The sequence below is a fragment of the Erinaceus europaeus genome, chromosome 2 (genome assembly GCF_950295315.1).
Source record: "Erinaceus europaeus chromosome 2, mEriEur2.1, whole genome shotgun sequence".
Classification (NCBI taxonomy): domain Eukaryota; kingdom Metazoa; phylum Chordata; class Mammalia; order Eulipotyphla; family Erinaceidae; genus Erinaceus; species Erinaceus europaeus.
Window position 1 is genome coordinate 151,567,615 of NC_080163.1, and position 25,899 is coordinate 151,593,513.

Below are 25,899 nucleotides of genomic sequence, written 5' to 3' on the forward strand. Positions count from 1 at the left end.
CTGGAGAGACTTCATGGATGGATATTTGGGTTGGGCAGTGAGGGTCAGAGACTAATAGAAGTGAAATTTCTCTGCTTTAGTACTGGGAAGTCTAAAAATAGGAAGAAGTGGTTTATTGGTTGTTTTTGGGAAGGGGAGTACTAAGTGACATTGGGAAGCAAAAAATGAGAAAGGAGTCTGAGAAGGTCCGACTGAAGTCAGGAGACATGGATCAAGACACAGACAAAAACTTCCCCAAAGGGGGTCAGGTGGTAGCACAGCGGGTTAAGCGCACATGCAACAAAGCGCAAGGACAGGTGAAGGGATCCCAGTTCTAGCCCCAGCTCCACACCTGCAGAGAGGTGACTTTACAGAGAAGCAGATCTTCAGGTGTCTGTCTCTCCCCCTCTCTGTCTTCCCCTCCTCTCTCCATTTCTCTCTGTCCTATCCAACAATGACAACATCAATAACAGTAATAACTACAACAACAATAAAAAAGGGCAACAAAAGAGAAGATAATTAAATATAAAAATTATAACAAAAACCTATAAGGAATTGATATCTTTCACCTAAATTGCCAAACCTACATGTGTGTAGAATTACTCATATTTCCTTTGATGTCTGAGAGAGAATTTCTTAAATTATGTCCACTCTTTCATTTCTGATATTCATGATTTATGTTCTCTTTCTTTTCTTGCTTTTCTAGTTGGAAGCTTATCAGTTTGTTGATCTTTTAAAAGATGTGACTTTTGGTTGTATTTGGTTTTTCTCTATTTCCACTTTTGGTTTTATTTATTTATGCTTTAAGTTTTTTATTTCTTCATTGCTGCCTATTTTGGATTTATTTTGTTTTTAGTTTCTATAGGGGAGGCCTTAGCTTTTATTTGAGATCTTTCATTTTTTCTAAGATTAGCAGTTAGCCTATAAAATCTCTTTTATATTATATATATATTTTATTTATTTTACCTTTTGTTGTCCTTGTCTTTTATTGTTGTTGTAGTTATTATTGTTGTTGTTATTGATGTCATTGTTAGATAGGACAGAGAGAAATGGATAGAGGAGGGGAAGACAGAGAGGGAGAGAGAAAGATAGACACCTGCAGACCTGCTTCACTGCCTGTGGAGCGACTCCCCTGCAGGGAGCTGGGGACTTGAACCTTGATCCTTACACCAGTCTTTACGCTTCGCGCCATGTGCACTTAACCTGCTGTGCTATCGCCTGACTCTCTTATAAAATCTCTTTTAAACATTTCTTGTCTATAGCCCAGAAATCCATATGCTTTGTTTTCATTTCCATTTAGTGTAAAAAGCTTTCCTAATTTCTATTGACGTATTCACTTTGACTTCTAGATTATTTACAAATGTGATCTTTAAGCTGGGGAAGTAACTCAGTGATAGAATACATCTTTTGCAAATGTGAGACCCTGGATTTGATTCCCGGGGCAGGGGGGTGGGGTAGTCAGGGAAGAAAGAAAGAAAAGAAAGGGAATGTGTCCATTTCTAGGCACTTGAAAGATTTCCTGGTATTTTTCTATTGCTTTCTATTTTAATGCTCTTATGGTCAGAGGGAATACTTAATATAATTAAATTATTTTAGTTTTGCTAAGTTTTGTTTTATGACCCAGGACATGGTCTATTTTAGTGATTTTCTTCTGAGAATTTGAAAAGAATGTGTTTTCTACTGCTACTTGATAGAAAAATTCCATAGATTTCTATTAGATCCAGCTGCTTGTCAGTGTCCATGATGATTTTTCTGTCTATTCTTTCAGTTACTGAAAAAGGGGGTGTTGAAAGTCCCAACTGTTATTATAAACTTGTCCATTTCTTTTTTAGCCATATCAGTCTTTGTGGCATATATTTAAAGTTCTGTTGTTAGTTGCATATGTATTTAGGATTAATTACATATCCTTGGTAAATCCACTCTCTCACCATTATGTAATATCCGTTGTTATCCCTGAAATTGTCCTTATTCTGAAATTTACTTTATCTGATATTAATATCAGACAAATAGCCACTCTAGATTTTTGTTGACATAATTTTTTCTACATTTAACATATAGATATTACTATCGGTAAAGTGGACTTCTTTTTTTTTTTAGAATTAAAAAAAATTTATTTGTTTCCTTTTTGTTGCCTTTGTTGTTTTTACTGTTGTTGATGTTGTTGTTGTTGGATAGGACAGAGAGAAATGGAGAGAGGAGGGGAAGACAGAGGCGGAGAGAAAGATAGACACCTACAGACCTGCTTCACTGCTTGTGAAGTGACTCCCCTGCAGGTGGGGAGCTAGGGGCTCGAACAAGGATCCTTACGTCTTTCCTTGTGCTTTGCGCCACATGCGCTTAACTTGCTGAGCTACCGCCCGACTCCCTTAAAGTGGACTTCTTATAGACAGCATATAGTTGAGTTTCTAAAACTCATTTAACCAACTTCTGTCTTTTAATTAATGTATTTATACTATCTACATAGACTGTTTTTATTAAAATGCTTGAATTTAGGGTCATCATTTTATTATTTATTTTCTGCTTTTCTCACCTACTCTCCTGTAGGTTATTTTCAGTATCAACTTTCAATTTATCTTTTGGACATTTTACTATATTAGTTTTTGTAGCTTTCTTACATAATGACATTTTCCTATTTGTACTCTTGAATATGCTAATTTTAATTATATATAAAAATTTACCCAGGTTTAAACTGCTCTAGGAATTACAATGTATGTATCTAACTTTTCACAGTACTTGGATATTTATTTCATCAAGTGGAATTTATTGGGAAATCTTCCCAGTATATGATTTCCTTCATTCTCTTTCACTTGGGTTCATTAGATATTATGAAACAAGATTGGAAAGATAGCATAATGGTTATGCAAAAAGATTTTCATGCCTGAGGCTCCAAAGCCCCAGGTTTCATCCCATGAACCACCATAAACTAGAGCTGAGCAGTGCTCTGATTGACAGAGATAGAGATAGAGAAAGAGAGAGAGAGAGAGAGAAATAGATTATGGAGCAATTATTGATTGTTCATGATATAAATGTGCTTTGAACTAAATGTCTTGCATGTGTAGGAGTTTTAATTAACCAGAATTCAATTTCTAATGAACTTGAACATATACCTTTATTTTCAAACCTTCCTGAACCAAATGAAATGACCCTGAAGGTAAAAACCCAAGGATGAAGATATCAGAAGAAGAAACAATCGCAGAAAAAAGGCATCAAGACTCTGGATTTAGGAACCTGGCCCAACAGTGGGGATGATTCGGCATTGAACCTGGAGCAGAGAGAGGTGAAACTCTGACTCAGAGCAATGAGACCTCAGCCTCTTTCCCTCTCTTAGATCACACGTATTGGCAGGTAAGAGGCCATCTGCCTGAGACAGGAGAAGGGATGACTCACTTATGAGGAAATGGACCAGTTCATGAGAAAAGGCCTTCAAAGCTGACAATGAAGACTCTTCAGTGGAAACACCAGGCTCCACTCCACCAGCTAGAACATTCTCATGCATCATCTCAATTTTTTAAATCTTTTATTTATTATAACAAGAGATACAGAGGGAGGGAGAGAGAGAGAGAGAGAGACTAGAACACTGATTAGCTCTGGTTTATGGTGGTGCTGGAGATTGAATATGAGACCTTGGAGCCTCAGACATAAAAGTCTGTCCCCAGCACAGATTGTTTTTTTAATCTTTACTTATTTTTTGGATAGGGATAGGCAGAAATTGAGAGGAAGAGGGAAACAAAGAGGGAGAGAGACAGAGAGACACCTGCAGCACTGCTTCACTGCTTATGAAGCTTTCCCCTTGCAGGTGGGGACTGGAGGCTTGAGCCTGGATCCTTGTACACTGTAACATGTGCGCTCAACCAGGTGCAACACCACCTGGCCCCCTCACTATTTCTACACACACACACACACACACACACACACACACACACACACACACACACACACACACACACACACAGCTTCTAATGGGCTGTGTAGTGTCTCCTCCCTCAATGGGAACAAAAAGTCAGGCCTAGTCTAAAGGAATCCTCTAACAGGACACCAGTACCCAAACCCAGCAACCAGGAAAAAGGAGAGAAATCATTCAACCCAGACAGCCAAAGAGGAAAACACCAGCCCCATCATTAATGGTTCTAGAGATAAGGTACAATCAGTCTTGAAATGACTTTTGTTAAATGAATATACAAAAGAAGGAGGATAAGGATAAGAAGAAGAAAGAAGTGGGAAACAAGAGAAATCTGTGGAGAATTACAAATACAATGTTACAAATATAACTAATCAGTGGGTTGAAGGGTCAAGTTGAGGAAATTTCTCGGGGGCTCAAACATAAAGAGAGATGAAATACAGATAACAAAAAGAAAGGTAGAATCAAATGAGAGACTCTTCCTTCTGCTCCCCAGAAAAAGGACCCTAAGAAGTTCCAAAGAGATTCAAGAAAATGGGAGAAAAATGTCTAAGAAATAATACAAAGGAAATGCAGGACTGAAAATATCCCGAGGCTAGATGAAATAGACTTACTTGTTAACAACCTGCGCTACCACCTGACTCCCCCCAGACAATACTTTTAATCCACCTGCAAGTTAGCTATTGGGCCCAGGTAAAAATTACTAAAGGCAAGGGCCACATGAAACATACCCAAAATAGACTTCCTAGCTTCTTTCCAGATGAAGACCCCTAGTTTCATTTGCTCTATTCCTACCTTTGGGTTCCTGTTTATTGAATAGTTTTTATTTATTTATTTATTTATTTTCCTTTTTGTTGCCCTTGTTGTTTAACATTGTTGGGGTTAATGATGTCATTGTTGTTGGATAGGACAGAGAGAAATGGAGAGAGGAGGGGAAGACAGAGGGGGGAGAGAAAGACAGACCCTGCAAGACCTGCTTCACCACTTGTGAGGTGACTCCCCTGCAGGTGGGGAGGTGGGGCTCGAACTGGGATCCTTACGCAGGCCCTTGTGCTTTGCTGCATGTGCACTTAACACACTGCTCCACCTCCCGACTCCCTGAACAATTTGCTATATATCTTACCACCATTCAGTTACCGTGTTGCAGATGCTACCATGACACCATCTTGACTTCCCCAGGCAGACAACTTCACCAGTGTGCCCTGACCTCACCTCCTCAAAGCCCTACCTGACTAGGGAAAGATAGAAACAGGCTGGGGGGTATGGATTGACCTGCCAATGCCCATGTCCAGTGGAGAAGCAATTACAGAAGCCAGACCTTTCACCTTCTGCACCCCATAAAGAATTTTGACCCATACTTCCAGAGGGATAAAGAATAGGAAAACTTCCAATGGAGGGAATGGAACATGGAACCCTGGTAGTAGGAACTGTGTGGGATTGTACTCCTGTTATCTTACAATCTTGTTAATCATTATTAAATCATTAATAAAAAAAGAAAAAAAAGAATTTTTTCAGTAAAGAAAAGGGTCATGGCAACACACACACACACTCAGCAGTTTTTCTCAGTTGATTTCCTATAAGTTCACACTGTTTTTAGCAGCAAGGCAATTTATCTCAATTAAATGAGTCTGTAGAGAACACACCCATAAGCAAAAACCAGGTTTTATTGCTGGGCTTATTTACAACTCACCATAGCTACTGAGCTCACCAATTACCAAGAAACTGTTCTTCTGGTTGTTGCCTTGAATTGGTTAACAAGGGTTTTGTCTCCCAGCTTAAAGGTGCTGAGGTATAAACCTCTCAAGCTTAGTGCCAACCTCAATGCTAATCTCTGTACCATCTGCTCACTTGGTGTTACTGTTTTCTGCTGGGTAAAAAGCACAGCAAAAAGTGTGTTACTCATCATGACATCTAAGAGAGAACATATTCAGGACTGTAGGATTAGTGTTTCACTGAAGGGAGAGAGAGAAGAAATGAAACCATCTCGGGAATTTTCCCACAAAGCTTCAATTGGTGTGACTGCTTTCCACCTTGGCAATGAAAACTGAGTTTAAGGTTGCTGACTGCCAGAAATCTAACGTCTTTAGATTGCTGTCTTCTAACAGAATTGGTACAACCTTAAAAGAGTATGTCTCAAAGCCTTTGAAGTTTTCCTTCAAGGCTGCCTGAAGGTATTACACCCATGCAGTCCTAAGATATGGCACATACACAGTCTGGCTAAAGGGGGCTGCAGTCATTTCTCGGAGATACATCTATCTGTCTCTCAGAGCTGGTCCTGGGTTCTGCACTCTGTGTGGTCCCTCTTCAGTCAGGTGAATGGCTTGTTGTGAGCCTCCAGCTTTGTGCTAAAGACAACAATGACTAAACTGCAGATGTGGGACTCTTCTTCCTCCCCAAGGGCACCATCAAAACAAATGAACAGTGGTGTGGACCAAATGAGCATACAGCTTTTGCAGACTCCCTCAAATGTATGGTAATATCAAGACCTCAGATAGAAAATAATGGCTTAATAATACAATACTGGCTCCTGATGTATTTTTTCATTAGCAACAAAGATACTTCAACAATAAATTTTCAGAATATTTTTAAATTGGCTTGCAAAGGAGGGCTCTTTGCTGGCATCTGGGTTTTAAACATACACAAATATATACTTCACATATCTACCCACACACACACACACACACATACACACACACACATATATATATATATACATTTGAACAATAAGAAAGAAAAGAAGTTGTTGCTATTATTATTTATATTTTTATTTATTTTTATTATTGGATAGAGACAGAGAGCAATTGAAAGGGGAAGGGTAAGATATAGAAGAAACAGAGACATCTGCAGCTCTGCCTCACCACTTGTGAAGCTTTCCCCCTGCGGGTGGGGTCCAGGGAATTGAATCCGGGTACTTGTACATTGTAATGTGTGCACTTAACCAGGTGTGCCGTCACCTGGCAATTATTATTATTGTTGTTGTTATTGTTATTATTATTATACTCAGCTCTGACTTATAGTGGTGCTAGGAATTGAACCTGAGACCTCAGAGCCTCAAGCAGGAAATTCTGTTGCATAAGCCACTGTGTTCACTTTTCTTACATCATCTGTGAGTCCCCTCAGGAGTCATCTCCCCTGCTGGGGGCAGAAATCTGGGTGACCTGGGATACAGTATTTGTTGTACCCAGACTCCATTTGGAATCACACAGGAAAACAAACTCCCTTTTGGGTTGTTGTTGGTCATTTCCTTGTTTTGCTCATAAAAGAGTTACCTGAGATCATAACCAAGGAGTGAAAATCATGTAAGTAGAGGGCTTCTCAAAACCCAATATCTGGGTGTGTGTGTTTGGGGAAGAACTGGACCTGTTGGAATGGAACAAATTTGGACCCCGTGGGACAGTTTTGAACCAGCGTGGGAGTGACATTTCTAATCTGCTTTACTTCTTAACACCCAGATTGAGGAGGGAGGGGTACAGGGGGGTGGCATCAGGGTGGAAGTATGGTCAGGATGCATTTGAGAAGCGATTTTGCACCTGTTTTGCTGAAGGCACTGCCCTCTCTCACCTGGGTTAGGCACCTGCTGCAAGCCCTCTTCCCTTAGTATCGCGCTCACCATTCCCGTTGTTCTCCAGCCGTCAGTATTCTTGTTCAGAAAGCCGAGTGCCTGGAGGACCCACATCTAGGGTGAAGCCAGCTGGGAGGCTGCAGGTAGGGGAAAGGCAAATCCTGTCACTCTGTCCACTTCTTCCAGATCAAGTTCAGGTCTAGAGTCTGGGGTTCCACAGAGCTCTCCATATACTAGAGACTCTTCAGGTAGGATGCTCTACCACCCAGCCCCACACAAGGACCTGGTAGACCTCTCCCTCCAGAGCCTTCCAGCCCCTATAGGTCAAGACCAGCATCTCTACTGGGATAGGGGTGGGTGGGACATCCAGTGAACAGGAGGTGCTGATGAGAAATAAGGGGTGAGCGGTGGCTTGTTATGGCCACACAGCAGTGTCAGGGGGAGTTTTCTTGAGGAAATAACATCTGAGCAGGGGTAATGAAAGGCAGGAGGGCATCCTGTGGGCTCCTGGAGAAAAAGTACCTGGGTGGAAGGCAGGAGAGTGGTGCAAAATCCCAAGAGCTGCCTTCAGGTTCCAGGTGTGGAGAGGGAGGTACATGATAGAGGGACCACTGCAGGGTGTGGGCTTTTGCCCACAGTGACACAGCACCAGGGCAAGTGCTGAGCAGGGACAGGCAGGTGAGTCTTGGGTGTTAAGAGGATGTCTCTGGCTGCTAGACTGCGAAATAGCAAGAGTAGTTCAAGGACTGGAGCTCAAAGAGCAACCTGAGCCCATGGTAAGAGTCAGGGAGGGGTGACAGGAGTAGTGCAGGTACAAGGAGGGGCTGATTCTAGAATATTAGATGGAAGAGCCTGCAGGAGCTGAGAAGATGTGAGTGGGAACAAGAAAGCTTCTTGGATGTCCAATACATCTTCTTGAGTTACAGGAGGGAGGCAGCTTTGGGGTAAGTTGGTCAGGAAGGTTGGGGGTGAATCAGGATGAGGGGAGATACTGAAAAAAAAAAACCACCAAGATCCAACAGTGGACATTCTCCAATCCTACTTTCATGTTAGAAAATAGTTAATGAGTTAATTTTGCCCTCCTGTTATTAAAAAGTCTATTCTCATGACCATACAGACTTCAGTGGACACACCAGCCAGAAAGCTCAGAGGACAGCATCTTTAGACTCTTGACCGTGACTGGGGTTGGTCCATGGAAGCTGTAAAGCTCTGAACTGCCGCACTGAGGACTCAATGTTCGCCTCGTCCAGCATCAAAGCCACCGCGAGACCAACTGGGAATAAGTGAACCAAGCAGAAAATTCCAGGGCACTGTGCATTGCAAGCTGCACTTGGAAGATTCTGTCCACAGCCTGAATCTGTGCCTGTCATGTTTGTGGTTCCAATCCTGATGTGGCTGAGCTCCAACAGCCGTGTCCTGTGGAGGGGACGGAGGGCAGAGGGGGAGAGACCCCCTGGCACAGGCCTGGAGGAAGCCTCCAGTTGTCTTGGCCAGCATTGGCCTGGCCGCAGCAGCCCTGGTGAAGCTGCTCCTGCCTGCCTCCAAGCCTCCTACCCAGGAAGCATCCTGGTTTCAGAGACAGCAGTCAGCAGCTTACAGGTAAGAAGAGGAGGGGCTAGACCACATACATCAAAGAGTTTCTTGTGCCTTGAGACAAAGGGAAAAACCTTCTCCAGGATGGAGCAAAGATGCTTTCTTTCAGGCCCTGCTTGTGACTTGAGGTTGCCATCTTTGCTCACTCATTTCTAGTATGTTCAGTAGTCTCTGAAGTGCCTGCCACCTGCCCACATGTAATACACAGAGCACCAGGTTTGCCAGGAATGGAGATCAGTGCAGTGAGGGCCGAGTTCAGGCTCTACCACTCCTGGTCATGGGGCTTTGAACAAATCACTTCACCCCTCTGTGCCTCAGTTTTCTCACTTGGAAAATCGGGGATACTACTATATAATAATAATGCCGTGATTCCGGTTAAGTGCACAGGCCAGGGCCTCCACAGTAAGCGCTTAGTAAATGTTGGTTAATTTTCATGCATGACTATACTTTGGCTAGAGCTATATCAAGTAGTCCAAAGTGAATTGGAAATGCTTTTATTTGAAGCATCCCAGTTTACCTATGAGATAATCTGTCTTGGAGATTCTCATTCTATCTCTCTCTCTCTCTCTTTTCCACCAGGGTTATTGTGGGGCTTGATGCCTACATGAAAAATTTACTAATTCCAGCAGCCTTTTTTGTTTTCTTTGTTGATAGAGAATTAAAGGGCAGGTGGAAATAGAGAGGGAGAAAGAGAGACACCTGCAGCACTTTCTCACCTTTTGTGAAGCTTCCCTCCTGTAGGTGGGGACCTGGAACTTGAACCCTGGTCTTTGCACAAGCTAAAGTATGCACTCTACTGGGTGCACCATCACCTAATCCTCGTCTGGGAAATTATTTTACAGTTCCTCCCCAGGCATCAAGTGCTTCTTGATGTTTTCTTTTCTTTTATTCTGTTTGGTTTTTAAATTTAATTTAATTTAATTTTAATTAGTTAATTGTTTGCCACCAGGATTTCACCACTCCAGGCTGACTTTTCCAGGTAGAGACACAGAAGTAGGAATGAGAGAACGAAGATACCACAGAGCTGAAGCTTCCTCTAGCATAGTGGGGACTGACCTCATACTTGAGCCCCGCATCTGGCAAAGCAGGTGCACCATTCAGGCGAGCTATTCTGCTGGCCCTCCATGAAATTTATTTAGAGGAATTTGAATACAATTGTACAGTCTGGTATTAAGCATTTGCTGTGTCACCTTGAGTCAGCTACAAAATAGCTTATAAATCTTAATCAGAGGACCAATGAAAATGAGAAGAGAGTAGCAGGGAAGTGGCTCAAGCAGTGATTCAGAAGTAGGGTACAGGACTTGCATGCATAAGGCCCTGGGTTCGAGCCCCCTGCACTGCATAGGCTGGACTGATGCTTTGTTCTTTCTCTCTTTCACAAAACAAATAAATTTAAAAAATGGGAATAATAGACTGAATTTGCATTTGAATTTTTCACAAAGGTGAAAAGGGATAGTGTTAAGAGCTTTGAATATACAGAAGCCTATTAGTATTGTTTAATGCTTTTACTGAATTGAATCATGACATGGACTGTTAAATTATTATTGAATTGCTTTACTGTGGTTGTCATTGTTCTCCTTGTGGATAAAATGGCAATATCCAAGATAGAGGTTGATTAATTTTTGAGTGATTCTGGATGGGCGACCCTGGTCAGCATTAATTATTCACAGGTTCGTTATCTGGCGCTACTTGATTGATGATTTCTTCACTCAGTAAATATGTATTGAATGTTTTCTCTGTCCCAGGCTGTGCACAGGCCAGCTCAGGTCTCTCTGGGAGCCTGTATTCATGGCAGGGGAGGCAGATGGTGATAAGAGACACGAGGAAGATAAACACAGCAGTTGGAGATGGAGACTGGGGGTGGGCAGGGAAGCCTCTCTGAGCAAGTGAACATATTTATTTTACATTTTTTTGTCATTGTCATCAGAGTTTTATCAGCTCTGGGATGACTCAGATAGAGAGAGGCAGAGCAAGAGAGGGAAAAACATTACAGCATGGAAGCTTCCTCCAACATGGTGGGGGCCAGGTTGGAACCTGGGTTGCACACATGGCAAAGAAGATGAACTTTAATTGTTCAAGTGAGCTATTTTATCAGGGAGGGTGTGCGTGTCAGGATATGGAGGGGTGACGCTGGTGGCCCAGATAGGGAAGCAGCTTGGGCAGATAGCCTGAAATGGGAGACAGCCTGGCAGGTGACTGAGCCAAGCAAGGCCATGGTGGCTGGAAAGAAGAAAGCCCAGCAGGGTAGGTGATGCAGTGGTCAGGAGTCTTGGCTGTGCTGGAATGTGGTAGGGAGCCAGTGGAGGGTTGGAACTCCTCTCTCTCCACCCTCCACCCTTCACCCTCCAGGTATTGTACAACTCTCTCTTCCTTCATTCAGATCCTAAATGCCTCTGCCAAGGAGACCTTCCCTTGTCACCCTCCTCTTTAGAGGGCTGATATGAATTCAGTCACTCAACACATGCCTTCCTTCCCTGCCTTATTTTCTCCTTAGTTCTGTTGTGTTGTGTGCTGTGTATGTATCCTGAAGCTCATGCATGTGTGATTTCACTGATCTGAGGCTGCTTTTTCATTCAGATAGAAAGACAGAGTGACCTGTAAGGCAACACAATGGATAAGGCATTGGATTACCAAATGTGAGGTCCCAAATTTGGCATCTCATGTGCTATCGTGATGCTCTGGTTCCCTCCTCCTCCTCCTCCTTCTCTTCCTCTTCCTCTTCCTTCTCTTTCTCATTAATATAGACACACACACGTACACACACACACACACACACACACACAAACACACACAGAGAGTGAGAGAGAGAGAGAGACCACAGCACCAGAGCTTCCGCTGGTGCTATCATGACACTCCCATGTGATTCCAAACCTTTTCTCAGCCCGTAACAAGCTTAACATGTCACTTATTATTTCTATCTATTGACATCGCCCCGATGAGAATGCAAGTTCTAGAAAGTGCTAGATCTGTGCTGACTTAAGAAGTTACTCAGGTATTTGCTGAGTGCCAGTCAGAATCTGTGATGTTTTGACAGTTTTGCTTTCAACAAGGTCCTGCTGGCTGCCTTATAGAGAGGGGTTTGGGGACAGACACAGGGCCTTGGTGAGATAGCTCCCACAGTTCCTTAGGACACAGGGACACAGAGTGGTGGGCAGAGGCTGGCTGGGTTTGGCAACCATCTTGAGTTTAGGACCCACTGCACTTATTTACAGCTGGGGTATGGGCTCAAGGACCCACTCCGGTTCTGTGACTTGAGCACTGGGACAATTTACTGGGTTTGCCTGGGGAAGGTGGAGAGAAGCAGAAAGGAAGAGTCACCAGTAGGAGGTGTTATTTTGAGGAGCTTACTAGATAGCAAAGAACAGCAAGCAATGTCAGTGAAAGATAACAACAACAACAATAACAAAATGGTAATGAGAAGGATCTGCTCACACCATAAAGAAACTGAGAAACTGGCAAAAACATGTTGCTCAAGTCTCACAGAATTTTAGACCCAGATTAAAACAAAAACAAAACAAAAAAAAAACAAACATAAAGACCTAGCTCTGACTAGATTTGGATAAAGAGACCTGCCACTTTGATTTTGTTCATGCACAAAGCATTAAATAGTAACGTTAGCCAAAATGCCTACATTTTCAAGCCACAGGAAGTGATTAAAAAATAATAATTTCAGTGACTGGAAAAGTGGCTTAGTAGTAGGGTTCAAGCCTGACACGTGTAAAATCTGGAGTTTGTATATGCCACTGCCGCTGTATATGCCACTGTATATTTCCATCACTGTCCTGTGTGCTTGTCCACAGAAGCAGATCTAGGAAGCAATGGGTGATACCTGCCCCTGGTAGTAAAACTCAGCAGGATTAAAAGAACAACCACAAACACCAACTTCCTTCTCTGCCTTTCCTCTTGGCCAAGACTGACTAGATCCCTGCAGGGCCCCCTCCACCCTGTGAGTAAGAACAGAGAGGATTCTCTCTTTTGTTCTAGGCATGCAGTCATGGGAGAAAGGCTGCCTCTTCCCCCAAGGCACTTCAGCACTGATATTTGAGTCAGCCTTGGATAGATGGTTTCTTCATCACATTTGGGCAACAGAAAGCAAAAATCTTCTTTAAAAAAAAAAATTAAAAAACCCCACAATAATATCAAGTCTGCCTGTTGATCAACAGGAAATAAAGAAATCATGTTTGCTCATTGCATCCCAGCCTGCTCTGAAAGATGAAGGTGGGATACAGTCCAAAAACCAATGAAGACACATGCAAAGAAAGTCAAAGCATTTATCTTACAGCCCTGATATTTTGCCAATACAACTGTCCTTTGCAGATTGCCTGCGATGGCCAATATGAATATAGCAAGAACTACCATCTATTGGGTACTTATTGTATGCTTGTACTTACTATGGCATAAAACTCATACAATTATCAGAAAAGCTGATTGGGCTAAGCACTGACTTTGTCTGCCCATGCTTTGTAGACTAAAAGGACTTAAGTGACTGAAGTTTTATAACAAAACTTGCTTCTAACCCAGGAAACAATTTCCAGGGAAGGCTTCTCACTCAAACTCTAGAATAATAATAATAATAAAATGCAAGCACCTTCTCATCAGTATTTCTCAGAGCCCTCTGCAGAACTGAGAGTGTTATTTTCTGTTGGTACAGATCTAAATCCCCTACTGAGGAAATCGGAGAGTTCATGTAAAGTCAAGAAGGAAATTAACTGTAATGATTTCAGGCTGAAAATTCCTATAGCTCATTGTCCTACCCACAAAGGCAAGAAAAGAACAGGAAAATGTATCCTCCTGCTCCCAACTGACTCTCCTGCTTTTCATCTTAGCCCTTTAAAGCTGTATCATAGGGTCTGTTAGTTTTTGTAAACCAGGGTGTGAGTGTATCCAAGTGTGAGTACTTGTACGTATGTGTTTTGGAAAGGTGATTGAGTTGGGGACAGAAGCCACAACAGAGAAGTTTAGTTGGCTCAATAGGAAAAAATGCTGATGACAACACTGTACTCCTAGCAGTGAATGTGAGGTCTGGTTGCCAAGGCAACCATTTAGTTGACATTTTTCATTTCCCCCAGCATTCGTTCTGCAAAGGTGCGGGCAGATGTGTGTCCTTGAAGAGGCATGCCGATGAGCCCCTTCCCTACTGTCAGTGTTAGTAATAGGAAGGTGCTGACCCGGGTAAGGTCCTCAGCAGTTTTTGTAGAGAGAACCCCCTGTCTCTGAGCACCCTTGCTGCAGAGTGCCCTCACTGTGTAAGGAGGTAGTGGGGCTGAGAGTCCCAAACATCGTGGCTGAGACTCAGGTTATAACCAGAGATCCTAACAGAGCCCAGATTGGACACACCTCCACAGGCTCCAGGTGGCTATTTCACACTGGTGTGTACAGGACCAGGGTGAGTTGGATGGGCAGAAACTGGGAAATGAGGTGAGGAGGCAGCATAGCACAGAGTCCATCAACAGGACAGTCCCTGTTTTAGCTTCCTGAGCAATCATTCTTTGCACCAGACTACAGGCTGCCAGGAAATCTGCAGCCAAAGGACAAAGGACAGGAGAACAGGAACAAGAGGTGGGAAAAAAGATCCCCAGGTTCAGCGACTGGAGACAGAATGAAACTCAGATCTACCCACAAGAGCCACTGATGTTTTAGATACCGATCAGAATTCATCGAGCTGCGCAGATGCTAGCAAAGCTGCCTAGCTCAGTCCCTGCAGCCTCCACGCACACAGAATATTAAACATGCCCCGAGCGTTCCAGACACAGCCACCTGGCTGCAGCACTGCCCACACTTGTCTGCAGCAATTTCTCTGAAAGGCGAGGCTTCACTCACCTCTGTGTCCAGTGTCTATAGATATCACTGCATTCAGAAAGCACAGCTTATGCGGGAAAATACAAGCTATCAGTAGCTCACTTTTAGGGGGCCCAAGAATCTTCTGGTGGAAAATATTGCTTTATGCTTTCTTCGTGAGGAAAGAAAGGGTTGAGATTCCTTTGCTGCTTCCATTTTGCAAAACAACTACATGCTTTCAAGGAATACACTGAAGTTAAACCAAAGCTCAGCTGCGTTTCTGCCTGGGTTTGACATTGGCTTCTGGAACATGTTTTGTCTCTCTCCTCTCTCTCTCTCTCTCTCTCTCTCTCTCTCTCACACACACACACACACACACACACACACACACACACACACACCAGAGACCTACTCAGCTCTGGCTTATGGTGATGTAGAGGATTGAACCTAGGACTTTTTTTTTAATCTTTATTTTTATTTATTGAATAGAGACAGCCAGAAATTGAGAGTGAAGGGTGAGATAGAGAGGGAGAGAAACAGAGAGACACCTGTAACCCTGTTTCACTACTTGCAAAGTTTTCCTTCTGCAAATGGGGATCAGGGATGTGAACCTGGGTCCTTGCACACTGTAATATGTGCGCTCAACCAGGTGCACCACCACCGGGCCCTTGAACATGGGACTTTGGAGCCTCAGGCATGAAAGTCTTTTTGTATAACCATTATTCTGCCTCTCCCATCCTAGAATATTTTTTATATGTTACAGTTAGCACAAAGCTATTTCAGAAAGGCCTACAGCATTGCTGTGCTCTTGAAAACTAGCAACATAAAGGCACCACACGTGTACATGCTGAAGTCCTGAGCAGAATGATGACTTACATGAATTGGTACCTGGGACATGTGGAGGTGGTCTAAATTGTCACGAGCCCTTCCCTAGAGAAAAGCTAAAATGACCTCTTCCTACAACCTGAAAACAGCATTCTGAGAAAGAATCCTTATTTGGATTATCCCCTAAAACATTAAAGATGACTGGGCTGAGGAGGTGAGTCAAGCTTTCTATGCAGAGGCACTGGGTTTGATCCCCACACCACATGAGAAATGCAAGGATAAAAATAGTTGGGGCTTCATGGATGCTCTCCAAGAAATATAAAATAAAAAATTGGACGGTAAAGTGACTTAGAGCATATCTGTGTGCCTTGGGTTCAATCCCCAGCACAGTATTCAACAAAAGATTTTTATATTCATTTCTATAAGCAAAAGGACACCTTACATATTGGACACCTCCCTCATTGCCATTCCTTTCATTGTAATTGAAATTTACTTTTTAAAGACTTATTTATTGACTAGAGAGAGAACAGGAACTGGACATGGCCAATTAGCTGCCACAAGTGTGGAGCAGAGATACCAGTATGGAGTGCCCATTCCAGATCACATCCAGCTATAATTTTTCTTTCTTTTTTTTAAAAAGTTTTTTTAGATATTTATTTTCCCTTTTGTTGCCATTGTTATTGTAGTTGTTGTTGTTATTGATGTCGTCGTTTTTAGAGAGGACAGAGAGAAATGGAGAGAGGAGGGGAAGACAGAGAGGGGGAGAGAAAGATAGACACCTGCAGACCTGCTTTACCGCCTGTGAAGCGACTCCCCTGCAGGTGGGGAGCCGGGGGCTCAAACTAGGATCCTTACACTGGTCCTTGAGCTTTGCGCCACGTGTGCTTAACCTGCTGCACTACTGCCCGAATCCCTATAATTTTCTTTTATATATATATATATATATATATATATATATATATATATATATATATATATTTATTTATTTATGAGAGGGATAGAAGGAAAGAAAGGACCACACATCAGTATGGTACATGTGCTACTACTGGGGGTGGAACTCAGGACCTCATGCTTGAGGGTCCAACCTTTTATCTACTGTGCCACCTCCCGGATCATGCTATAGTTTTCTTTTAAAGAGGTTTCAGGATTTTTACACTTAAAAAAAAAAGGATCAAAGTGACTATGTCACTGAGTAATAAATGAACTACATAGTATGTCTAACTTTGGCATTACTTTTTTCTTTTGTTATTTGTTTATTTGTTACCTATTAATGATGAGGGTAAGAAAGAATATCACTTTATCACATGCCATGCCAGAGATCAATCTTGGAGCCTCACTCTGAAGAGTCCAATGCTTTATGTACTGCATCACTTCCTGGGCCACAGCATTTCTTTTCTCTCAGTGGGCCTCATTGCTCCGTTTGCCATAGCAGTACCCAGGAGCTTGTGTGAGATGTTCAGCATGAAACCACCTGCAACTGAAGGGCCACTCTAAAAAGTGTGAGCTGAGGGAGCTGGGCACTGGTGCAGTGGGTTAAGCGCACATGGTGAAAAGCGCAGGACCCGCATCAGGATCCTGGTTCAAGCCCCGGCTCCTCAACTGCAGGGAGTCACTTCACAGGCACTGAAGCAGCTCTGCAGGTGTCTATCTTTCTCTCCCTCTCTCTGTCTTCCCCTCCTCTCTCGATTTCTCTGTGTCCTATCCAACAACAATAACAGCAACAATAATAACAACAACGACAATAAACAACGGCAACAAAAAGTGAAAATAAAATAAAATAAAATAAAAAGTGTGGGCTGGGCAGTGACGCACCTGGTTGAATGCACATGTTATCAGGCACAAGGACCCCAGATCAAGCCCCTGGTCCCCATCTTCACAGGGAAAACTTTACAAGTAATGAAGATATGCTGCAAAGAGTCTCTCTCTCTCTCTCTCTCTCTCATGTATCTGTCTGTCTCTCTCTCTCCTGTCTCCCTGTACATCTTAATTTCTCTCTGTTCTATAAAATTAGAAGGGAAAAAGGGGGGAAGGAAGAATGAAAAAAATGGCTTCCAAGAAAGGTGGATTTATTTTGCAAGAGCCAAGCCTCAGCAATAATACTAGTGGCCAAAATAATAAAATAAAATATGGTGCTAAGGAATGGACAGAGACTGCTATGTGCCATACAGTAGAGCTGCCTCCTGGTACAATTGATTTATTTTTTTTCTTTTCTTTTCTTTTCTTTAGTTTTATTGATATTGTTGTCATCAAGGTTTCACTGCTCCAAGCCAATTTTTTCAAATATAGAATGACAAAGACAAAGGGGCAGAGGAAAAGACACCACAGCATGAAAATTCCAATGCCATGGGAGCCACACTTAAACCTGGGTCCTGTGTATGGCTAAGCAAGGCAGGTGCAATATCCAAGTCAGCTTTCTTACTGACCACTATTTTTCATTTTTGAGAGAGAGAGTAAGAAAGGAGAGAGGGAAGAGAGACAGATGCACAGAGAGAAGAGACACGTGAACACTGCTCCACCATCCATATTGCTCTCTTCCTTCCTTCCTTCCTTCCTTCCTTCCTTCCTTCCTTCCTCTCTCTCTCTCTCTCTCTCTCTCTCTCTTTCTTTCTTTTTAAATTATCTTTATTTATTTATTGGATAGAGACAGCCAGAAATTGAGAGGGTAAGGGAGATAGAGAGAGACAGAGAGACACCTGCAACACTGCTTCACCACTTGTGAAGCTTTCTCCCTGCAGGTGGGGACCGGAGTCTTGAACCTGGGCCTTGTGTGTAACGTGTGCACTCAATCAGATGCACCACCAGCCAGTCCCCGTCTTGCTGTGTCTCATGCTCCCATGTGGTGACTGGGATCTATCCCAGGGTCTCAAACATGGATAGACTCTACCAGGTGAGCTGCCTCCTGGCTCCTGGGCTGCATTTTAACAACCCCTGGTGGCTCATGTGCTCAGTGGAATTTGAGAAACACAGCTGTGGAGGAGGGGGCTGGCACTGTCAAGTGCAGCCCTGGTAGTCTGGAGGACCTACCCAGCTGAATGAGCAGGCCTTACTTCCTAGCTGAGTGCAGGCTCCAGGGCTCTGACCACTGCACAGCCTGCTGGATGCAGTGCTGCTTACCTGGAAAGAACCCCCAGGTCTGTTCATCATAATGACTTGTGCTTTGATTTCACAGTTTCTGCCTGTGGTTATGTAACTACAGACTCTTAAGACTCCAAGGTGATGTAAGATATCCGGGCTGATGAATTCCTGATTCTGGCAACACTTTCTTTTCATTAGCAAGGTCACCACTGCCTGTTTCTGCTGTCCCTGTGAAGACCACTGTTCCCACAAAGAGGAAAGAGGGAGTTGACTACACCATGTGACTTCAGTTCAGTAGCCTTGGTGGCTTCTCCAAATTCATCACTGTCTGAACCCACAGTCTAGCAATTACTCAAGGGCCCAGGGATGTGGGATCAATTTTTATTCTTTCTAAATCAGTGACTATTTTTCTGGATTTAGCTATTTGCAATTGATCTTCCTTTTTTAAATTTAACACACACATACATATATCAATTTATTGTACATTTAAAATATTTTATTTTATTTTGGATAGAGACAAGAAAAATTGAGAGGGAAGGTAGAGATATAGGAGAGAGAAAGAGACACCTGCAGCACTGCCTCACCATTCGTGAAGCTTCCCCCCTGCATATGGGAACTGGGGACTTGAACCATTAAATATAATATAATATAAAGCATATAACATAATATAAAGTATATAATATAATATAATACAGTATAACATTTCTTTTTTACAATAATATAATATTCTTTACTAAATGCACCATCACTTGGTTCCACAACAGATTTTCTACACAGAAAGCATTCTAAATTCACCAAAATCTCACTATAATGTTACAGGGAAGAGATATTATTATTCACATTTTATAGAAGACAAAACAGAACCAGAAAGATAAAATAACCATCTCAAGGTCACATGGCAAACTAAATGGCAGCATGCAAACACCAACCTGGTCTGTACCATTTCAGGGTTGGTGCTCTCTGTCCACCTGGGCTAAACCATGACTTTCTAAAGATGGACGTGTCCATCATCTTCTTTTTGCCTCCACGATTATTGCTGGGGCCCAGTGCTGGAACTATGAATCCACTGCTCCTGACAACCACTTTTTTTTAATAGAATAGGACAGATAGAAATTAATAGGGGAGGGAGTCGGGCTGTAGTGCAGCGGGTTAAGTGCAGGTGGCGCAAAGCACAAGGACTGGCAAAACACAAGGACCGGCATAAGGATCCCGGTTCGAACCCCGGCTCCCCACCTGCAAGGGAGTCACTTCACAAGCGGTGAAGCAGGTCTGCAGGTGTCTATCTTTCTCTCCTCCTCTCTGTCTTTTCCTCCTCTCTCCATTTCTCTCTGTCCTATCCAACAACGACAACAACAGTAATAACAATAAAACAACAAGGGCAACGAAAGGGAATAAATAAATAAAATAAATATTTTTTTAAAAAGAAATTAATAGGGGAGGAGAAGAGAAAGATAGACATCTTCAGACCTGCTTCATCACTTATGAAGTGGTCCCACTGCAGGTGGGGACCTGGGGTCTGGAACTGGGATCCTTGTGTGGGTCCTTGTGCTTTGTACTATGTGCGCTTAACCTGGTGTGCCACTGCCTGGTCCCTCTTGTCACTTTTCTTTACATTCTTCCAGCTCAGGGACAGGCACTTCCAGGAGTTTCCTTTGTCCCCAAATGAATGACATGACCCTGGCTCTGATGACTTTGGGGGAAAGCAGTAACTAAACTGATAGCTTACCCACCAGGGACTATGGGCAGCCAGGGAGTATCTTTGGTGGTGACCTTGCTGAGTGTGGCCCTCCCAGGGACTGGGTGCAGAGCATCTCCCAAGATTTCCGAGACTGCTGCTTTGCCCCTGGGGGAGAGACTGGGTGTCTCTCTAACAGCCTTGGTGTTTGGAGGGGAACAGATCTGAGCTCAAGTTCATTCTCAGGGCTGTGTGAGAATCTCCAGCAACCCTATGCACTTCTACATTTGTGGGCCCTTATATCATTAAAGAGTAAGGCAAGGGTGGAGGGTAGATAGCATAATGGTTATGCAAACAGACTCTCATGCATGATGTTCCAAAGTCTCAGATTCAATCTCTTGCACCACCATAAGCCAAAAAAAAAAAAAAAAGAAAGAAAAGAGAGAGAGAGAGAGAGAGTGGGAGTCGGGCGGTAGCGCAGCGGGTTAAGCGCACATGGCATGAAGCGCAAGGACCGGTATAAGGATCCCAGTTCGAGCACCTGGCTCCCCACCTGCAAGGGAGTCACTTTACAGGCGGTGAAGCAGGTCTGCAGGTGTCTATCTCTCTCTCTCTCTCTCTCTCTCTCTGTCTTCCCCTCCTCTCTCCATTTCTCTCTGTCCTATCCAACAATGACATCAATAACAACAATAGTAATAACTACAACAACAATAAAAAAAGGGCAACAAAAAGGAAAAAAAAAAAAATTTAAAAAAAGAGGAAAACAAGTAAATATAAAAAATTTTAAAAAGAGTAAGGCAGTATATATGCACATATGTATAACACATATTGTTTATCACCATTACGCTTATATAAAGATAAATATATGAAAACATGTTTATGCTTTCTTTTGTTAATATATTCTATTTATTTATTTTGCATAGGGACAGGGAATTTGAGAGGGAAAGAAGAAACAGTGCATCAGAGAGATGCCTGAAGTTCTGCTTCACTACTGGTGAAGCTTTCCCCCCACAGATAAGGGGCTGTAGGATTGAACCTGAGTCCTTGCACACTGTAATATGTGTACTCAACCAGGTGCCAGGTGCACCACCACCCTACTCCCATATGAAAACATCTTATTTGATGGCACCTCTGGGCCACTTCTTTTTCATTCACACTGACAGAGACAGAAAGAAATGGAGGATGGGGAGAAACCACAGCACCAAGTCTTTCTGCATTGCCGTAACACCTCCCGTGTGGTGCTGCGGCTCAAACCTGGGTCACTTGTGTGGCTGTGCTGCCATCCCACTTGGGTGCCTCCTCAAAGGTTTTTTTTTCCCCTTCTGACTTTAAGTGCCACTGAGATATTTTCATATGTTCCTGAAAGCATAGTGGACCCCAGGCACTGTGCCCTGCTGTACTTAGTGAGTACGTTGGCTGTGTGCTAACTGGGTTTGTAGTGATCTTGAGCAGTCTTTTGAATTTTCTGAACCTCAGTTTTCTCTTCTATAAAATGGATGTGTGCCAGGTTCTGCCTTAAAGAGGTTTATGGAGGTAGCCCCTGGAGCCTGGTGGTTAATCTCGGTCAGCGGATAAGTGGCCACTGTCCTTTACTGGGATGGAGATAAGGGGCTTGCTGTACAGGGGCCAAATGACCGAGGGTGGGAGGTGGGAGGGATAAGGGCTTTTCCTCCTTCTCTGCCTGGGATCCTGCATCACTAAGCTTAGGGATCACTTAGGGATAGACAAGAACTGGAGATTTGTCACGACAGTGGTAGGATTCTGAGAGTCACAGGATCCCCACCCAGACTGTCTCTTGTGGTTTTACCCTTGGTAGACAATTTCAAACAGATCAAGACAAGATTTGGGGGCTGGAGAAGTAGCATGGTGGTCATACAAAAAAAGACTTTCATGCCTGGGACTCTGCCATGGCAGGTTCAATCCCAAGTACCACTATAAGCCAGAGTTGAGCAGTGCTCTGATGTGTGTGTGTGTGTGTGTGTGTGTGTGTGTGTGTGTGTGTGTGTTTCTCTGTATTTCTGTCATTAAAATAAATATATCTAAAAAAAATAAATGGCTCATTAAAAAAAAGGCGATACTTGCTGCAAACTTCCCTCCTGCCACCCACATCATCTCGTTGATGCCCTCCCCCACCACACACACACACTGCCCCAGGCTCCATGTCCTCACAATCACGTCTGCACATGGGCTGCTGTCTGCATGGCCTTCAGAGGGCCTGGCCTCTACAGACACTTACATTGGATACTCAGTATGTTTCGGATACTCAGTATGTTTCGAATACTCAGTAGATAGAAGGCTTTTTTCTCTCCTGTTGCACAAATACAGATAACAAGATGACACTAGTCTTCAAACTGGAAACTACTAGAACTTACCTGCATTTCTAGAAATGGAAATTCTCAGTTCCTTCTACAGAGTATGAGAGACATATCTTTTGTCCATGGGAGGTTGTGGCTCAGGGGAGTTTCTGACTATCTGTAGCCTCAAGGCTGCTAAGACTCAAGCTGGTAGTGTTTGCTCAGCTACAGAAGCAGGTTGATTGTGTTCCTGAAAAACCTCATTACATTTCATACAGGCAGCAGGAGTATCTGCTTGGAGTCAAGTTCCAAGAACTCTGAAGGAAAGGGGAAATGAAGCAGGGGAAACAGAATTTGAGGGTCTCCTCAGAGTAGGCACTGGGTGACTGATTCTTTGACTCAGCTCTGGGTTTGTGGAAATGGCCCATGTGAGGCTCTGTCAGGGGAATGGCCTGAGAGATGACCAGTCAAGGCCACAGATCTGTGCTCTATGGCCTGAGGTCCTGACTCATTTTCATTAGGAGACATGTCCTTGGTCTTAGCATTGACCTTAGGATACTGGGATGCCCCCAGCTTCTTAGGCTGCCAACGTCAGACCCTGAGCCCTCTGACACCAGACTCTGACCAGGCTGCTTATAGCTCTGTTTGCTTTTAGCTTTTTCTCTCTTGGGCTCCCTTTAGTTTAATATGGAGACTGAGCGAGAGGCTACGCAGTCTGGATAGTGCTTTCCTGAAAAGACTTTGGTTACCCTCACGCCCTTCTTGGCGGCTAGCATAAAATATTAATACCTAACAGAGTGTGTGAGCTCCAGAGCCTTCCCCACACAGGGTCTGGTTTCAGTCTTCAGGCAGCAGCTGCAGGCAGGGCCCACAGCAGGCCTAAGGCCACCACATACCTACCAAGGCCCAGCACACCCCTCAATCTCCACATTCTGGATTCTGAGGTCAAGGAACATGACGGTTGTGAAAGGTATGTACACTCGTGGACTGAGGGTGGCACAAAAACTGACTACTAGAATCTGAACTGAATTTCACTAGCTGTCTTTATGCCTGTCAGCAGGACAAACTGCTTGCTTCCTGTAGTGACTGAGTTAAAACAGACACAGACGTGATGTTCAGAGGCAATCTTCTTACAGATATTCTTTTTCTCTCCTCTATCGAGACTTCTTCATGTAGAACATGTGTGTCTTCCTCTAGAAATTAAATGTGCATAGTTGAATAGGTTGTTTTTTTTTTCCTTTGTCAAGGGGAGGATTCCTTTTCTATTAGCTCAAAGGGACCCATGGTCCCTACCCTAAATTTAGAAAGGCTAAGGGTATTAGTTTTGCTTATGTGAATATTTGTAAGTGGAACTATTCATAAGTGAGAGCAAAGATCTAGGGACAAGGTTATTCTGGAAGCTTTGTGGTTGCAAAAGACTTGAAACAATTCAATTATCTGTCAACAGAGACAGGTTAAATCAGTTGAGTCCACTTGCCCTTTGGAAGATACACATCAGCAGGGGTGGTGAGAGGGGGCAGGTTTCTATGTATGATGTGGACAGAGAACTGTCCAATAAGTTAAATAAGAAGGGCAGGGGTGGGGAAGATAACAATGGTTATGCTAAAAGACTTTCATATGTGAGGCTCCAGTATCCCAGGTTCAATCGCCCTTAACACCATGAGCCAGAGCTGAGCAGGATTCTGTTAAGAAAAAAAAGGCACACCTGGTTAAACGCACATGCTACAATGCACAAGGACCCAGGTTCAAGTCCCCAGTCCCCACCTGCAAGAGGAAAGCTTCACGAGTGGTGAAGCAGTGCTTCAGGTCTCTCTCTCTCTCTCTCACTCTCTCTCTCTCTTTCGTCCTTCCTCTCAATATCTGGCTGTCTCTATTCAATAAATAAATAAATATAATAAAAAATTATTTTAAAAGAGGTGGTGTGTCTGTGGGGATGGCAGAGCGCAGATCATAGGTGAGGGGACCAGGCATTTCTTGGCATGAACTTGTGTGTGGATGCCACCTGACCTGCCAGCTACTGGCCTCACTGTTTTTTGTTTTCCAGGAGGCAGATGGGGGGGCACAGAGGTAAGGGGTCAGGTGGAAACTTACTTTTTACCACAGTCTGTCCCATTTGAACTTGTACGGTATAGTAAAAAGGGTTGGGGAGGTAACTCAGGGACCAAGTCAATGTCCTGTAGCATGCGTGAGGTTTGAGTCCTAACACATAAAGAAAGCAACAAAAACAAAATAAGTACAATTCTATGGAAAGTGGAGCAGTGCTTCACACTCTCTCTCATTAAGAAATTTAAAAATACACAGCCTGGGAGGTAATACAGGAGCTTTCAAGTTGAAAAGCATGGACACGAAACCAAGTTCAATTGCCAGCAATCACATGTACCAGAGTGATTAATACTCTGGTTTCCTCTGTCTTTTTCCTCTGTCTTTCTCTCTCCCTCTCATATTAATAAATAAATTTAGGGTCCAGGAAGTGATGCATCTGGTTAAGTGCACACATTACATTGTGCAAAAGATCCACGTTCAAACCCCTGGTCCCTACCTGCAGAGGGGGAAAGCTTCACAATTAGTGAAGCAAGGCTACAGATGTCTCTCTGTTTCTTTCGCTCCCTATTTCCCTTCCTCTCTCAATTTCTTTCTGTTTCTATCCAATAATAAGTAAATAAAAATATAAATAAATAATTTTTTTAAATTAAAATAACAAATAGCAGTAAATTAAAAAAGTATTGTCAAGAGTAGTGTGATGACAAGTTATGTCTCAGGACCCTAGATTTCCCAATCCTTAATTTAATTTTTAAAAAGTTCATAGCTGGACAGTGATGCACCCAGTTGAGTGAACACATTGCCATGTATGTGCAGGGACCCTGATTTAAGCCCCCACAAGTGGTGAAGCAGTACTGCATGTGTCTCTCTCTCCCTTTCTCCCACTCCATGTAACCCTCCCCTCTCAATTTCTGTCTCTAATAAATAAACAAATGAATAATTTACAAACAGCGAGCCAGGCAGTGGTGCACCTGGTTAAGCATACAAATTACAGTTTGCAAGGACCCTGGTTCAAGCCCCTGATCCCCACCCGCAGGAGGAAAGCTTCATGAGTGGTGAAGCAGGGCTACAGGTGTCTCTCTTTCTCCCTCTCTCCCTCCCCCTCCCCTCTCATTTTCCCTCTTTCTCTACCCAATAATAAATAAATAAATAATATTAAAATAAATAACTTCATAACAAT

At 43.2% G+C, this 25,899-nt stretch overlaps 1 long non-coding RNA gene across 1 annotated transcript in view; it reads right to left on the reverse strand.

Moving 5' to 3' along the window:
- LOC132536767 (uncharacterized) overlaps positions 1–25,899 on the reverse strand; it is a 66,126-nt gene that overhangs the window by 13,649 nt on the left and 26,578 nt on the right. Inside the window, exon 2 of the long non-coding RNA XR_009548287.1 lies at positions 7,439–7,576. This is a non-coding gene — a long non-coding RNA (uncharacterized LOC132536767). The remainder of the gene's footprint in view (positions 1–7,438; positions 7,577–25,899) is intronic.